General features: G+C 40.9%; 1 long non-coding RNA gene across 1 annotated transcript in view; it reads right to left on the bottom strand.

The window, feature by feature from the left end:
• LOC123384324 overlaps positions 1–18,380 on the bottom strand; it is a 64,486-nt gene that overhangs the window by 33,573 nt on the left and 12,533 nt on the right. The window contains exon 2 of the long non-coding RNA XR_006595243.1: positions 17,747–17,897. This is a non-coding gene — a long non-coding RNA (uncharacterized LOC123384324). The remainder of the gene's footprint in view (positions 1–17,746; positions 17,898–18,380) is intronic.

The following is an 18,380-nucleotide window of genomic DNA, read 5'->3' as shown; positions in this document are numbered from 1 at the left end:
TGGCTATGTCATCACCTTTATTTCTGCTCTGACTCTGGCTTTAATGGAATTTCTGAGCTTCTAGCTTTGAAACCATATAGAAAGGACGGCCTCACCTGAGTACCATAGCTGTTACTCAGATCAAATGTCATCCACCATCCTCAGGGACAGCTTTAACTTGAGAAAAGTTCAAATTTGGGGGGTTAAAACCAAGCAAACACATTCTATATGTTTTCGATTGTCTCCAAAAGAATCTTCAGGAAGACGACACTTATTTTCTCTCAGTTTGACACTACATCTGGTATAAAACAAATAAAGGAAGTCGAAATGACATTTTGTACGGTATCTTTGGGGGGAAATGATGTTAGAAGAAAAAAATTACTAACCAAATATTCACATTGCTTTATAAGGGAAAAGAACCTTTGGATGCAAAGTTCATACTTGACAGGTAATGTGACAATAAAAGGGGGAGAAACATGAATTAAAATGCAATGAAAAGTTCATATTCTCCGTGCACAGAAAAATAAGTGAATGTCCTTAAATTGATCAGCTCTCCAGCTGGGAGAAGACTTCAAATGATTGATGGATGCATGATGGTTTTTCTTTTAGATGTATGTTGAACCATAGTGAGGAGATTAATTGCAGTCACTTTTTTAAAAGAACACATAAATGCATTTGTAATGTACTGTGCTTTGCATACAGTAGAAAGTTAAAAGTCACTTTTACAATTAATCCAAAACCAAGGGATAGATCAGTGGCAGAGAACTAGGGATTCTTTGTATTTAGCGTAAAGAAAAAAGGCTCTAAATACTGGAATTCACTGGAAAGCTAAACCTAAAGGTGGTGTCAGAGAGAGGAACATGGGGGGGGGGGGGGGAAGGCCAGGAATGGGTCATCACAGCCACAAACCCACTAGGCAAGTTCTCAAGTTCTCATCAATAAAACCCAGGAGACCAACCAGCTGTCATGCCCCAGCAAGAAAGAGGTGGAAAAAGTGTTGAAGCAGAATCAGATTACACGCGCAAATGTAATTCTCCCAACTGACTACTCATGAAAATCACATGGGAAGCTTCTGAGACGAGAGCTTCTAGGATTCCCTTGACACTCACAGAATCAGAATTGCCGAACGGATCCCAGGATATTTCCTAGAGTTCAGAACCTCTGCTTGTTTTTCAGGCTGAATCAGTGTGTTTTTAGACCAATGGTTGAGTATGAGGTACGAAGCCCTTGTTTTAATGACAAAACATTTCAAGACCACTATGTTTGTAGTTGTAGTATCTGTTACTGTTATTGCTCAATGAGAAATTTAGCAGGTGTATATGCGTGATAGCTCTAAGGTCAGTGATTGGGAATCACTAATATGGAGATAGTACTTGCCTTCATGAGGATGAATACTATCTTCTCCACCATTGTTTTCCTAGACCTTAGCCCTGTGCCTGATAGGTAATCAGTGACCGCAAAACAGTCAACCAATTAGGGAATCAGGAGGCTTCGAAATCACTTTCAGGTAGGACTGAAGATTTAGGAATACTGCATCCAGTGGTATTGCAAAGATCAGAGTGGAGAGCACTTCATACCCAAAGTTTATAATGTCAGAACACCTAGACCCAGGAATCTTGCCCACCTTGACCTTTGAAACCTTTGTGATTACTCCTCTGTATCTTGTGCTTATCCCAATGACAGGTTCACGGGAGGTGTACAATAAATAGCATTTGTTCAGTAAATCAATGCATCCTTTCTTGGGGTCATTAGAAGTCAGATTCATCAGTTATGAGGAAAAATTGGGGGGATCTCTTCCAATTTTTTTTTTCAAAATAAAAACACACTAAAAAGAACCTATAGTTATATCTAAGCCATCTGAATGTTATTAATTTACATGATTTTTAGATCAAGAGAAAGCTATTTCGAGTTTCTTAAATGGTTAATTTTTTTTTTATCAACTCTTTGAAAGTTTATTTATTTATCTTGAGAGAGACAGACACAGCATGAATGGGGAAGGGTCAGAAAGAGCGGGAGACAGAGAACCCCAAGCAGGCACTGTGCTGTCAGTGCAGAGCTGGATGCGGGGCTCGAACCCACGGAACTGTGAGATCATGACCTGAGCTGAAGCCAAGAGTCGGATGCTTAACCGACTGAGCCACCCAGGCGCCCTTATCAATTCTTTATTAAATCAATAGAAATGAAAGTATATGAAACCTCAAGGAGTTCCCCCATCATCCCCACCACGATCCGCCTATTTCTGTGGATTTGCCAGTCAGAGTGACAGGTAGAATCCTATCTCAGGATTTCTGACGGCCTGCACTACCTGTGGCCCCTTCCTAGCCATATGTCAGAGCCCTCACTAAGGGGATGTGAGCAGAAGTGCTGTGGCCAACTTCTGCTGCCTGTCCTTGCCTCCCTCCATTTTCCCTTTCCACTCGCTGGCACGTACATGTGGCAGTGACCCAGACACGAACAATACCCTGAATGATGATGGGGCCACAGGATGGAAGAAACCTAGGTCTCTTAATGAATGACTGTCATGAGCAAGGCCTTCCCCATAAGCCTAAACTGCTCCCCTTCATACAGTCATGAGAAAAGCCGTCAATTTCCGCCTTGAGTCTCTGTCTTTGTGATTTCTTTGTTTCAGAAATTTAACTAGGGGTGGCGCCCAGCTGGTCATAAGAGCAGGCGGCTCTTGATCTCGGGGTCATGAGTTCAAGCCCCAAGTCGGGCATAGAGGTTACTTAAACTTAAGAAAAAAAAGGAAAAAACTTAGCCAATGCCTAACTATTACACTTCTTATTCTCAAGTTCTGTGATTTCATATATATCCAACAGGCAAAACGCCTATCCAATGAGTATACTAGTTGTAAGTTTTCCCCCAAAGGGATTGTATGGATCAAAGCAAATACTCTGTTTTGTTATTCTACACAGATGACAACCACCAATAGAAAATGTTCTCAAGGCAATTGTGCCAAATAGCAAAAAACAGTGAGACCACAAAGCTAAAAATATTATGATACACGGTATTTTTTGACCTAGATATATCATCTGAAGGTGCGTCTTCTTGGGCATACGTTAAACACATTCTCAGTGACAAGAAACAATATTTGTGAGTTTATTTCTGAGCATGTGCATAGAGTTAATTAGCAAACTCCCAACTTCCTGTGCATGCAGATTTCAGAGTTCAAGAAGTGGCGATTTACCCACATAAACCTTACGCAGCTTTCACTGTTTTGTCAGATCTGCCTACTTAAATGCATAAATTGAGTGCCGTGTGTTGTACCCACCTAGAAATATGGCAGGATTCCTTGGGAGAAGTGAAAATTAAAATGTCAGAAAGAAAAAACTCTTTGCCATCTCACCCTCAAAGGTATGCCATGGGGTGGAAGTCAGTCTTCTGCAGATGTGGTGGTGCCAGGCCAAATGTGGCAACAGTCTGGTGCTTCTCCTAGGCCACCCGTCCGAACACGCACGCACTTACTCTCAGCACAGGGGAAGCGTGTATATGCTGGGCAGTGAGGACACACGTGCTTCAGGGAAACAGTCAAGCATAGAGTTCACCTCTCCTTTTCCAAGTGTTTCATTTATCATTTCAGGACCAAAAACTGACCCAAGATTCTCAGGTCAAGATTATGTGTTGCTTTTCCACATAGAGCAGGCTTCTTAATTCTTATTTTTGTCTGAATTGTCTACGCATTCCTGATGAAAGGCTGAGTTTTCCTTCGCCCTGCTTCCTTCGTGACAGAAACGATTCCCCGTTTCAAAGGATAAAGATTATCCCGACACTACTCTGTGAAATTGCTTTCTACCATAATCACTCATTTAATATTTTTTAAATGCCTTGCTTGGGATTTCTTGAAAACAGATTACTTATTCCTATATTAGTTGAGATCGTTCAATGGCTTCCCATATGTATTTTTTAAATGTTTATTTATTTATTTTTAGAGAGCGAGAGGAGGGGCAGAGAGAATAGAGAGAGAACAACACCAAGCAGGTCCTGTGCTATCAGCCCAGTGCCTCATGTGGGGCTTAGTCTCACAAATGGTGATATCATGACCTGAGCGAAATCACCTAATCCGTCACCTAACTGACTAAGCCACCCAGGCGCCCCTCCACGATGCATTTTAAGTGACTTAGATATCCTTGAGGGTGATGAAGCGGCTTCTCCAATAACATCTGGCATTTTTAAATGACACAAATGTGTGTTGTGTGCACACGTATGAACACCTGTGTGTACACATACGTTTATTCTTGGCAAGACTGTGTGGGTCAGAAGGCATAACAAAGTACTTATTTTTACGTTGAAAAATTTTTAAATTTCTTTTAAATTCTTTTTATTTTTTAGACAGAGAGAGAGACAGAGCATGAGCAGGGGAGGAGCAGAGAGAGGGGGAGACACACATCCGAAGCAGGCTCCAGGCTCTAAGCTGTCAGCACAGAGCCCGATGCGGTGCTCGAACACACGAACTGTGTGAGATCATGACCTGGGCCAAAGTCGGACGCTTAATCCGCTGAGCCACCCAGGTGCCCCGAGTTTTACGCTGACATTTTAATTCAGCATGGCAAAGTCGGTTCCCTTGTACAAGCTGGCCAGAAGTTTAACCAAGTTTAACTTGACTCTGACCAAGCTTTTATTAATTAAAATATGAAAAATGATAAATTGTTACTGAATAAGGTTTATTTCTGGTAGATATATTTTTTAAAAGATAGTGAGCCTACTGGCAGTGGGAAATCACTAAGTTCCTTTGTTGCTTTAGCAACAAAAGGATATAATTATATCATTTTTATATATATTTATATTTAATATATTTAATATAATTAAATATTTATTAATTTAAAATATTAATAAGTATTTGCTAATTTAATATAATGTTTAAGTATATATGTATATATATCATTTATATATATAAATGATATAATTATATATCTGTAATATATATTACATACATAATATATATTTATATATATATTTATAGCATATAGTTTGTGATAAATTTGCAATTTTCTCCGGAGATTTTAATATTGTATCCCAAGATCATTTAAACAATCTATTGGTCATACTGTCAAAGTATCAAATGGGATAATCATAGAAAGTTCTGCTTGTCCTCCCTCTCAACTGAACTATGCCAATAGAGCAGGTGTCAAAGGGAAAAGAAATCCCTATTTGCCAGTCATTTACTACTCAGGAAAATAAATAAAAGTAGAGCCTAGGTCTATTTCATCCTCCTACACATTTTTCTTTGTCACACACACAAGACAATTCTCATTACTTCCATTCAATCCTCCCGTATTTCTTAATTTTACAAATTCAAAGTACGTTTTTGACTGACTAGTTCCCACCCTATCCACACTTCCAGAGACCGTTTAAAGCAACATAAAAGGGAGAGGATATGGCATCATATTCTATTGTCCCTGTGGCCCTCTGCACCAAGCCCAGCCACCTGAAAGAGATCCACATCTCTGGGTCTTACATCGAGTGTTTACTTTTTATCATTTCAAAGTGTTTCTCTTCGCTAGCACTCCTGTCAAATTTATGAATAAGTCTGGAAATTTTCAAGATAAGCTGAAATTGGTCTTATTTGTTGGCTTCTGACTCAAATTCCCTCTACTTCTTCAGGGAGGAAGCTACTGATTTTAGAATCCAACTGCTGTATGTTTCTTTGCCCCAGCTCTAGCTGTAAATCACACTTGGTTTCACAGATTTGATAAAGCCTGTGAGCTTATAATGTCCCTGCCAGAACTAGCCAAGAGTTACTTCCTGGGGAATGAAGCCAGTCGGCAGCCCTTCCAGCCACATAAATATGACCCTATTAGGTGGAAGTCAGCGGGCCCATCGAAAGGTGGGGATTTGCCCAAACAACTCCAACAAAGTAGCCTGATCAAAGTGATAAGAGAAATTTCTGAAAACGACAAGGGGAAAGAAAACAACAGAGGGTTCTGTGTTGATTTTTGTCGTCTGCCCTTCAACTCTGCTTGGATTCTGCAGCAAGTAAGATTTCCTACCAATACATGACCCGTTTCTATATAAAAACATGAGCTTATCCACTAATGCAGCCCGTCGCTCACACCTCAGATCCCACATCACATCACAAGCCGCTGTTTTGAAAAGTGAAAGCCCAAAGACTTGTACAGGTTTCGGCAGAGGTGGGGAGAGGAGCAAGGAGTTATAAAAATTCAGATATCACATTTACGCATTTCATGTCTTTCCAACTTTAAAAGACACTGAGTGCCCTTTGATGGTGCTGGCGAAGATCAGTGGTAATGGCAGAGAAGAATTATGTTGTCACACTGAAACATATTTTACCCACGAATAAAAAGGGAATATATAATAGAACTGATAATGGTTTATTATCACAAGAACTGCCTTGCTCAGTTAGCTCTTATTTGACTCTATCAAAGACCATCTGTAACATGGAAACACATTGTTTAAATATTCACTCATTATTTAATTCACTCACTATATATATGCTGAGCGTCTGCTACACACACACGCGCACACACACACACACACACACACACACACACACGCTATATGCGTTTGCTTCTAATATTATTGACACAACGAATGTGCCTGCCTGGTTTGGGGGAGGACAGGAAGAGTATAGACAAGCATTTAAAATCTAAAAGACAGGGGCACCTGGGTGGCTCAGTAGGTTGAACATCCGACTCTTGATTTCCTTGGGTCACGATCTCAGGGTTCGTGGGGTCAAGCTCTGCATCGGGTTCTGCACTGACAGCACGGAGCCTCCCCAGCTTGTACTCACTCTCTCGAAATAAATAAATAAACTTTAAAAAATAGCATCTAAAAGACAAAAGCAAGTTTGGACTTTCCCCCAACATAGATACACATTATTCTAGTTTGTCCCCAAATAAGGGGGTTTATATTTCACTATCTGCATGAAGTTCATGCGTGTAAATCTTCAATAATAAAGTCTGAGAATAAAAGACTCTACGGGGCTCCTGGGTGGCTCAGTCAGTTAAGCGTCCGACTTCGGCCAAGGTCATGATCTCGCAGTCCGTGAGTTCGAGCCCTGCGTCGGGCTCTGTTCTGACAGCTCAGAGCCTGGAGCCTGCTTCAGATTCTGTGTCTCCCTCTCTCTCTGACCCTCCCCCATTCATGCTCTGTCTCTGTCACAAAAATAAATAAACATTAAAAAAAATTAAAGAAAAAAAAAGACTCTAAGCTGGAAGTACTAAGACATCAGTGTCAGACAAACTAACTTAAATAAATGATGTTTCATTGTTTTTATTCTCTAATATCATCTTTAATAAAGTGAATTTTCAAAAACTAAATATTAAAAACCTGACGGGAAGCTTAAAGGTCAAATAGTCCAACATTATCATTTTATTGATGGGCAACCTGAGCCCCACAGCGGTTGAGATTCCTAATGTTGCACAAATAATGGCCGTGGGGTGTAGAAATGAGGAGTCACACAAAGGGGTCAAGGGGACTCTTCACTATCCAAGTAAGAAAGATGCTCAGACTCTCGTCTGTACTGGGGGGGGGGGGGGGGGGGTCTCTCTGTTCAGGTGCTCCAGGAAAAGGGAATATGTGATTAAGAAAGGTTTTTCACCCAAGCCCTGAAAAGGATTTCCTGACAGGGAGAACTTGCTTTCAAGTTTCTCTCTCAACATGGTATTCACAAATTAATGGATGAGACGGAGATTAAAATATCTCAAATTAGACACCAAATTCTGCGAATTGTTTTCAACTATATAATTAGAATAAAAAATCAAAATTGAGAACCTGCCAGTTCCCAGAGCTTTTCAGGTCTTCACAAAAGGGGAACTCACTGTCTCTTCATCTTTTTATTAGGGACAAAACACATTGGATAAGCATCGCCAGCTTTGGATAGGCAGTCATGGGCTGCATTTCATCATGTGCAGGCCTCCTACAAAGAGTTCAATTATCTAGCCCCTGGAAGGAGACACCGCAAAAAGAAAAAAAAAAAAAATTAAGCAGGCATTAGTGGACTGAGGGCCACTCATCTCATCCTCAGTAAGCTCTGACGGATGCTACTGAGTCACTTGACAGCCAGCTTTGTCCCCGGTCGCTTGACACAGAAAAGCCCACGCTCCGAAGCTGTCATCTTGGGCACATCTGCTCTGGCAGGACCTCATACGAGGCATCTCCCTCATAAAAGGACCCTTCTAGTGGATAATATAAACCTGTTGCAAATGACAACCACCGTGTCCATCCAGAGCACAAACACAAGTAATGATATGGTGCATTCCTGTTGTGCTCACACCCTAGGCCAAGTGACAAGCATGATGTTGGAACAAGATGCACCATAAAAGGACATTCATGGAGATCATTTATGTATTGCCCCATGGGGGTCACGCCAACGGAAGCATCCTGAGGAAGCTTCTATGGAGACTCCCATTTTCTAGGAATAGCGTTTAAAGTAGATTGGCCTATCCCAAAATGCCTCACTTTATTTCTGTGCTGTACCCTGCTTCACATATTTATTCTTGTGACTCCAGCGAAGGCTGTGGTGACAGAGAACTCCTCCAGCTACGTTCCATTGAATAAGTGATGAAGGTAGCACAAAATTCCTTCTTTCACTCAGCGTACACACTCATTTAAAGCCCATCACTGGTGACATTGGCCCTAACACCTCACTTTTGTGGACACCTGACAGCACGCAATAAAACCCTGAAATGGTCAGTTGGAGCTACCGTTTTCGGGCCTTGCGAATTTCCAAGTTCACGGTACGCTCGGGGATGACAGAACTATTTCACCGGAGCAGTCATCATTTCTCCATTTTACGGCACTTCCTTTCCAGTTTGCAGTTTTTACATGTGTCACTCTATCTAATCCTTACAACATCACAAACGATCAAACTTTTTTTAAAGATTTTATTTTCAAGTAGCCTCTACACCCAGCATGGGGCTCAAACTCACCACCCCGAGATCAAGAGGCCGACGCTCCACACACTCAGCCAGCCAGGTGCCCCAGAAACTATCAATTTTAAAGAAGATATTGAGATTCATAAAGTCTAAGTGGCTTGCCACAGCTCACACAGCTGGGAAAAAAGAGACACAACTGAACCCACATGCAATGGACTCTTGCCATGTTCGCTCTCCAGCATTCACTATCCCTAAACGAGGGGGCGGGATGCACTATTATGTGTATCTTGATATAAGGCATGGCCCAATTCCCCATCTTTGTGCAGCACAGTGAAGTGAGTGGGCATTTTACCTATATACGTATGCCATAAATAACAATGCCCTTTGCAAAGCTTATAAGGATTTCTTACCCAGTTGCCTATTCCTTACCCTGATCATTGCCATATTCCTCCCACACTGTTTCTCCCTCATCAAAGCACTATCTCTCACAATTGTTTCAGTCAACGTCTATGGTCACAGATATCAAAGCAGCAGAAAAAAAGGTTGATCTTCCTCCAGTTCTCTGGGGGTTAGCATTCAAGCCCATGACACAGACCTGGCCAATCACAGGCTCCTCCTTTGGTCCCTGAAACTTGAGGGAGGATCCAAAGGCAAAGGGAGAATCATCTGGAAAGAGCAAGCAGAGAGCGCCGTGCCCACCACAGTCACGGCGAGGGTTAAGTGGGGAAACACCCGAGCACAGAGACAAAAACACAGGAGCCCAGGTTCCCCTGCTACTGTTCATGGGGTTAGCTACCCAGTAGCCCCCCAATAATTCCCTGTCTGCCCAGTTAGCTAGGGTCAGTGTCTCTTGTGTACAATTCAGAACCCTACGTGACACACCCAGCTGTCCGATTTTAATGTCACTGGTTTTTCTAATACCCTCAGCCTCTTATAATAATTAAATTTGATATTCAATGAGGCTCTAAATACTTAATATCCCCTTTCCTGAAAATCAGAAGAACTTGTGGCTCCTATTCAGAAGTCTAACCTGAAGTGTGTATACGTTAATTTTGTGCTCTTTGGCATTACATAATATGGAGGGAATAAGGATCAGTTATTACGCTTTTTTTGGTAAAATTGTCCAGGAGCACTCCAGCATACAGGAAATGCTTCTAACCCCCCCACCCGGAACTCGTAACAGTTAATGTGTATAGCATCATGTGCCAAGCGGTGACCTATTGTCTTATAACAATTCTTACATCAGTGTCATATCTCAAATACATCCCGAAATTTTGTTATCTGTTTCATATACAATTTTTTAAATTAGAATTATGGCAAAGTGGAAGAAGGCAGGGGCTGGATACTAAATTTCTCTGCATCCCCTGCCAACTACAGTATATAGATCAAGAGTATTTGCCTATAAAAGGTACCTACTCCTCTGTAAGTTTGATGCAAAAAAATGTTTCTTCTAGTTTGAGACTAACCAATTATTGTGTTTACTTCTATACCTTGCAACCTCTTTTTATATTTTCTTGTCAGCCCATATGGTAACATACAGCAGATGAATAATAAATATTTGAAAATCAGTGGCCAATTGGTTCAGAAAAGGTCTCTGACATCAATGACTGCCCAATAATATTGAAGCAGCAGTTGACATAAAATGACCAGAAAGAAGGATTCTAGAAAAAGGATGGCAATAGTTACAGGTAGGATAAAGATCCTTATACTAGTACTATATTAAATATAAACACACACACACACACATACACACACACACACACACACACACACACAGTATTTAAGGCGTTTGAAATACTCAATGACTTTACATTTTATATGAAGACATTTTTTACTCCTTGTCTCCCTGCCCTTGCCTAAGAGAACAGAAGTCATACACAAAGAAGCTGCTGGTAATTGTCATTTTTGCCACAGACCCAATCTTCTCTAGTCATAATTATGTCTAAAAACAAAACAAAACAAACCCCTGGTAAATGCAGACAGTAGGATATAGGGAGAATCGCTAGTGGGAAATTGGTGATGGTACATGCATATTTTAAGAACATTTCTTTCAACTGCCAGTCGCCTTGTCTAATCAGGTTACCTCTATTCTGAAGAAGCAAATATCAAAGTCAAGATGGAATATAAATGCAACATTATAATATATGGCATGTAGAATGAAGATATGGCAAAGGTTGACATTGATGATGATTAAACCATTTGGGATTTGGTCTTAGAGATATGGGGATGGAATCCATAATCAGCAGCCCTCCTCTCCTCCTTCTACAGTCCCAGCTAATGTACATCGGCTTCATAACCATCTACTAAAAGATAGGTGGGGAGTTCCTTACCTACACTAATTACAAGAACAATTTATGCTGAATCATCAGCAGGAATGTCAAAAACACTCCTTGAAAAACAAAACAATGTAAAACTGACCTTAGTGGGTGCAGAACATCTGTTCTCTAGGGCAGAAGAAAAGAGAAAAATCACAAGAAGTCAGAGAGGATGAGAGCAGCAAAGTATCTTCTTTGTCATTCCTAACTGAATGACAGGTGCAAGTCTATTATGTGAAGAAAATGGTGCACCTTAGCGATGATGGCCTCCCAGATGGAGAGGCTCATTGGCAGCTGCTGGGTCCTCAAGACCCCACCACTTGGCACTTTTACCTCCTGCTCCTTGCCCTCAGAAATGTGAATCAGACACGGAAGGGCGATACCCCAGAAGTTTTCAGAGATGCATCTTAAATATTGTGTCCATTTTTATATAACACTATCAGATGTTCTGGAACCAAAGAACAAAAGATGATGGCTGTATGACAGAGAAGTTTCACCGTGAAATTAACAAAAACCTTTATCGCAAAAGATGTTTTAAAACATCACTTAGTTAGTACATAAAAGCATCAGGAACTAAATTTTTTACTCGAGGGTTTCTTGGAATCTAAGAGTGTTAGGGCTATTATTTCATGATTAAGAAGTAATTCCTTGTGATTAGGCAATGTCAACTAAAAAAAAATTTTTTTTTCTGCAAAAGCCATCCATATCTAAATGCATATAATTACCTTTTTCCCTGCAGGAATAGAATTTTTAAAGGGGGAGCTGATTCAGATAATGTTTTCAGATCTCTTTAAAATGGAAATGCTTCTTTGGAAATTTTCCACACATTTGGCATCAGAAGTCTCCTCTGTTCGAGCTGCACTAATTAGAGGCATGAACGCGGAGGTTGCAGGGTAAGGTGAAGGGAGAGGAACATTAATGACCCGGGCTGTGATATCATTTGTGAGAACTTCTTTCTGCTGATCTAACACTCACTGAAGTTCAGCTTTCAATTCTGTCTTTGAAGCCCAGATCAAGCAGTGTCATGGACACATGTCTTTTGTGTTACACACTCGTGTTTTTTCCTAAATTGCTATGGACTACCTGTGAAAGAAGGCATCCATCCCAACACCGGCAGTGGACCCTGTTTCAAACTAGTTTCTCCTTTGACATAAAGTCTACAACGCCAACTTTTGTGGCTTTGTAGTAGCTTTGGATAAGGCCATATCCTAAGAGGAAAATCATGCCTGGGAAATGATAAACAGTGACTAGAAAATTTATCCATACCAAACATTCCTTTTTTTTTTTTTCCCTTCAATTCATGGTCCCCTGTGAAAGCAAACAATAGGAGAGCCCAAGACGGGTTGGCTCTGCAAAGCAACCGGTAGGATTCCGGTGCAGCAGGTCATTTGGAAATTTCTTAAGTTACTGCTGTTGCTTTCACTGCAGAAAAAAGGAACCGGTGAGTGTTGGAAAAACAGAACTGTGAGTCATTGGCAATGCCCGGTCTTCCTGGTTGGCACCACTGATCTCCATTTCAACATCCACCTGATGCCTGGACCTCTCTTACAGCCCTCTCTGTAAGCCTGCCTCTGCTTATTTCAGTAAATGATTTTTGATGTAGAACAACGTTCCCAAACCCTACAGATGGAAGCTTCTTAAAAATACCATTGCCTGAGCATGTCTTTTTTTTAAAAAAAAAAAGATGTCTCCAGGGGATTCTAATGTCCAAAGAAAATTTCAGAACCACTGGAACCTTGCTACTCAAAGTATAGCCCCAGACCAAAACACTATCATGAGAGCTTGTTAGAAATGCAGAATCAGTCGCCTCCCAGACCTACTGAATCTGAATCTTCATTTTCACAAGAAGTACTGCTCTATAGCAAAGGGTCTTATTAAATTTAGTTACATGCAAGACTTCAAAGAAACCTATGATCAGAATATTATAGGTTTGTGTTCTTGTATTTTTTCTGAGTAGTGTCCAATAGTTTTCGTGATATTCTTCAAAGACTTTGTGACCCAAATAAGGTGAAAAAACAGTGCTAGAGGCTAAATCAGGGCTCATAAACTTAAATACTTATAGGTAGCAGGCAAATGATGTAATTGGGAGAAGTGGGTGGGGAATCGTCAAATAAATATGCAAAATATTCTGCACAAGACACCATGGCCTTCCTCATGTTTTAATTAATTTATTTATTCTTTTTAACGTTTATTTATTCTTAAGAGACAGAGAGAGAGAGACAGAGACAGAGTGCGAGCAGGGAAGGGGCAGAGAGAGAAGGAGACACAGAATCTGAAGCAGGCTCCGGGCTCTGAGCTGTCAGCACAGAGCCCCTGAAGCGGGGCTCGAACTCACTAACTGTGAGATCGTGACCTGAACCAAAGCTGGACGCTTAACCGTCGGAGCCACCCAGGCGCCCCATCTCCCTCATTTTTTATTTTTAATAAAACTCATTGCCCACTCTCTCCATCTTTAATTTTGCCACTTTTGTTAGAAACTCGCGCTCCAAACAATAACTCTCTACCATAACGGAAAAAACATACTTGTGGGGGGACGATGGGCACAGCCACAGAAGGCAGAAGGATGAAGGGAGGATATGGGGACTGAGAAAAAACACACCCGGAATGAAAAAGAAGGCTGGGCAATGGCTCCCGCCAACCGCTGGCCTGAAGGACCTTGAGTGACAGAGACAGAGCGTGCATGAGCACACGTGGGAGGGGCAGAGGCAGAGAGTCTTAAGCAGGCTCCACGCTCAGTTTGGAGCTCCACACAGGGCTCAGTCTTACAACCCTGAGATCATGACCTGAGCTGAAATCAAGAGCTGGACGTTTAACTGGCTGAGCCACCCAGGCGCCCCATCCTTCTGACTTTTAAGGACGGTCCAGAACTCCAGATTTTATATAAAAGGAAATCTTGAAACGTTGTATCAATATTTACCGAGACTGAGACTGAGCAGGCTGAAACAAACTGGCTCACAAGCATATCTGGACCGTTCACATCCGCCGATACAGACCGATCTCTCATCTCTTATTTCCAAAGAAACAGCTTTCTAGACCACGTTCCAGCTAGAATCAAAAGTCGCTAGACAAGATGATGCAACCCCACCGTCTCATTTCAAGAATGCGAAGCCAGATAGCCAAAGTCCCTTGACAGAGGTCACGGTGAATTAATTCTGGTTAATTTCAGTTGTCGCGCTGAGAATTTGGTCAGAAAAGCTCAGAAAAATTAAGGTTTTTTAAAAAGAATAGATTTAATAAAAGGAAATGAGTGATAAAAAGAGTGCAGGAGTGAATGTCTAGGGAAACTGCTTGCAGTCCTCAGGGGTGTTGCCAGCCTTCCGACAGGAAAGTGGGAAACCTCAAGCAAGAGTACCAGCAGCCTGGGACCTGCGTGGCTTAGTCAGTTAAGTGTCCGACTTCGGCTCAGGTCATGATCTCACCGTTCCTGGGTTGGAGCCCTGCGTTGGGCTCTGTGCTGAAGGCTCAGAGGCTGGAGTCTGCTTTGGATTCTGTGTCTCCCTCTCTCTCTCTCTGCCTGTCTCTCAAATGAATAAATGTTAAAAAAAAAAAAAAAAAATTGGAAAAAAAAAAAAAGAGTACTAGTGGCCTGTAGCAAAAAGGTGATTCATAGGGAAATAAATGCCCAGAGGAGTTTTCTAAATTCTACCCCCAGTCTTCCACTGCCTGAGGAACAATAGGATGTTTTCTGCCTCTCTCCCACTTTTAAAAACCTTCACTAATGGCTCTTATTGGCAAAATCTAACCTAGAACCCTAATGGCAAGAGATTCTGAAAAATGTAGTTAACAGGCTTTCAAAGCCTGCAAAAACAGCACAACAGCGGGGTGCCTGAGTGGCTCAGTAGGTTTGATCAGGTCAGCCAAAGCCTGAGCTTTGGCTCAGGTCATGATCTCATGGCTCCGCTGGTGAATTCGAGCCCCATATTGAACTCTGTGCTGACAGCTCAGAGCCTAGAGCTACTTCAGATTCTCTGTCTCCCTCTCTCTCTGCCCTTCCCCTGCTCCCACTCTGTCTCTCTGCCTCTCTCAAAAATAAATAAACATTAAAAAAAAATTTTTAAATAAACAAACAAACAACAACAACAACAACAAAACCCACCAGTGGCAGGGAAGGGGAACAGAGACCATGCCAGGCCACTGACATGTGATAATGGCGCCCAGTTAACCTGGTATTTACTCTATGCAGCTAACTAACCTGATACTTAATCTACGGCCAGGTCTCATTTGTTACAAATTCATTGTAACAAAAGCCTTGAGTTAACAGCTCCAGACTCAATCCTGGGAGGACTAGCAAATCTGTTGTCAAGAACAAACTTTATGCTACTGGGATGATGGTTCCGGAAGTAAAAACCACTATTCTGTTGGAAGGTTATCTGGAGGGTAAAGAAGATATGATAGATTCGATAAGAGATAAATGGCAAAAACATTCATCTATATGAAAATCTCTATGCATATGTAACCACTCCCATCTTAATTTTAACCTTTTTACTAATCTGCACTTAAATGACAGCACGTATTTTATGTCAAGGGAATAAATAAAAACATATACATATTCATGTTAAGGAGATACAAGTAAGCATGCAGGTGTTTGGAGAGATACAAAACACATTCAAGACAGTCAAAACACAGAAGCAGACTTTAAATTTCTTAATGAGTGACCGTTTTCTTTATAACTTATACCCCTTCCATAAGTATACCATCTTTTGCCTTGTTGCATTCCCAAAATTTTACACTTCACGAAAGTGAAACAATAGTTTAGGTAGATAAATAAATAGGTAAATAAATAGATTGATAGATGGATCTATGTTCCATTCGAATGGAAGTATTACTAGCTCACTTAAAAGATGTTCAACCTGACTGTATTGAAAGGCAACAAAAATAATAGGAAAAGAAGAAGGATGAAGTTTGACATTCCTTGAAGGTCAACACACTGAAGAGATATCTGAACTCCTGAGTCTACCCTTTCCCAATTCTGCCATTAATTCACTCTGTATACTGAACTTCATTCAGTTCCCCTAGGATAATATAGGGAGTTGCCAAAGCTTGGGTATGGAATTCTTCTGGAAGATGCCTATTTACTGAAGAGATGAGGGGAATCGAGACATCCCAGGGGACATAAGCCAGTAGTAAAACAACAGAAATCAATGCTGTCAAGAGAGGTATGTTCTGTCTTGTGCCAATAAGAGCTTTGCTGAGTTGTACACGTTTGGGAGAAGGCAACACAGCCGACTTCTTCAAAAAGACATAAATGACTTCTTGATATTCTGGTACGTTTGGCCTTATTCTACCGAATGAGCAGACAGAAAGTGATAATGGGTATTCTGACCTAATGGCAACGGACACAGTATTGTTGGGTCATTGACTATTAATGGCTAACATTTTTCTGTGGCTTACCATGTGCCAGGCATTGTCTTCTCGGGTGGTAGTTCATTACAGCCTCCCAGCAATTTCATGAAGATGACCTTCATTTATAGGTAGAGAAACTGAGGCAGCAAGAAGCTAAGGAAAGTGCCCAATTCACGCAGCAGGACAATGCCAGAGCCGGGTTTTGAACCAATTCTGTCTACGATCTTAATCGCTCAGCTATTTTGTCACTAAATATGGTTTTCAATAGAGTAGTACTAGTTTGGCCATTAGTAGAATTTTCCCCAAGATTTTGGCAATTGTCAGCCTCAGTTCTTAATATTGTGGATTTCACCTTTTCTAATGTCTGTATAGCTATTTTAATTTTGGGGAAATTACTAACCAGGGACCATTTTGAACAGGAAATCAACATTTAAATGTCATGCCTTATATTCCAGGACAAACCTCTAGCCTCCCCACTTCCATTTGGGGATTTTAAATGACCCATGTATCTTACAAAGAATAATAGCTACAGACATGGAATGGAGTATATAAAAGATATATCCTAGGGATTTTACCAGGCCCCCGTAATCCAAATGCAAATGTCCCTTTGATTTCGGAAACAAATAATTCGTTGTCATACAAATCCCAACAGAAGAACACAATAAACAATTTGGGAGCATAGGTGCCTTTGTCAGTACAGAAGACAAAAGAATACACAGAAAAAAAATTTAAAAATATGCACAGGATTAGAAAGACCCTTGGAAATGTGAGGAATGTTAATTTCAAGTACCCAGACCAACTTAAGTACAAGTGTTTTCGAGGTGGCAAGATAAGCACTCTTGATTGTTTCTTAATTTCTCTAAAGTCATCCTGATTTTCAGACTTGTACAAATATGAAATGCCTTAAACCAAAGTTCTTCATCAGAGATATTTGCCTACTCACTCAAAGTTAGTTTTCAAAATAACAAGAAAATATGTTAACATAAGTACACTTTGAGTATATTTAGCATGCATTTGAAAGGAAATACATTGGGGTGCCTGGGTGGCTCAGTCGGTTGAGCTTCCGACTTCGCTCAGGTCATGATCTCACGGTTCGTGGGTTCAAGCCCCGCGTCGGGCTCTGTGCTGACAGCTCAGAGCCTGGAGCTTGTTTTAGATTCTGTGTCTCCCTCTCTCTCTGACCCTCCCCCACTCATGCTCTGTCTCTCTCTGTCTCAAAAATAAATAAACATTTAAAAAAATTTTTTTAAAAAGAAAGGAAATACATTTATTCACCTGTATAAGAAGATTCTGAGGATGTCAAAGTCCTGAAGTTCAGAAGGCTATTGTTTTCAGCTGCCTCTTTCAAACATTGTGCGTTTTCCACAAGTTTTGGCTGAGGTTTCTCTGGAATCTCTTGTCATTCACACAGAACTGCTCCTTTGGGCTACAAGATGGAATGCTTTAAGTCAGGGGTAAATCACAAAGGAAGAGGTGGAATTTCTACCCATAAAGCATCTGTTTTCCAGAAAACTCTCTACAGGGTCAACAGTTACCTGCATGGCCCCTTTCATTAGCAACACCAAATTCACATTCAGAGAAAGAAAGATAATCATGTCTGGAAGCCACTCCACCCCAAACTAAGCAAGTGAAAGTCACGTCCATCTTTTCACTTGCTTTCAAATCCTTCTGCTAAAAACCATTAGGAAAAGCTAAGAGATACCACACATAAAACCACCATTTTCAGCTGAAAGAGCCCTACTTTTAAGGACATTTTTCTCTCCAAGCTTCCAAAATCGGTAATCCAAAGAACACAGAAATTGGTCCTGAGTAAAAAAAAGATTAGATTTAAATTGCGAAGTTCAAAATTTACTAAGCCCCACGGACACCAGTTTTGATAATACTGAGAGTAAACAGAAAGGCAGTTATA

Source organism: Felis catus, chromosome A1, assembly GCF_018350175.1.
Source record: "Felis catus isolate Fca126 chromosome A1, F.catus_Fca126_mat1.0, whole genome shotgun sequence".
Lineage (NCBI taxonomy): Eukaryota > Metazoa > Chordata > Mammalia > Carnivora > Felidae > Felis > Felis catus.
The sequence above is the reverse complement of the archived record's forward strand: the minus strand, read 5'-3'. Positions and strand labels throughout refer to the sequence as shown.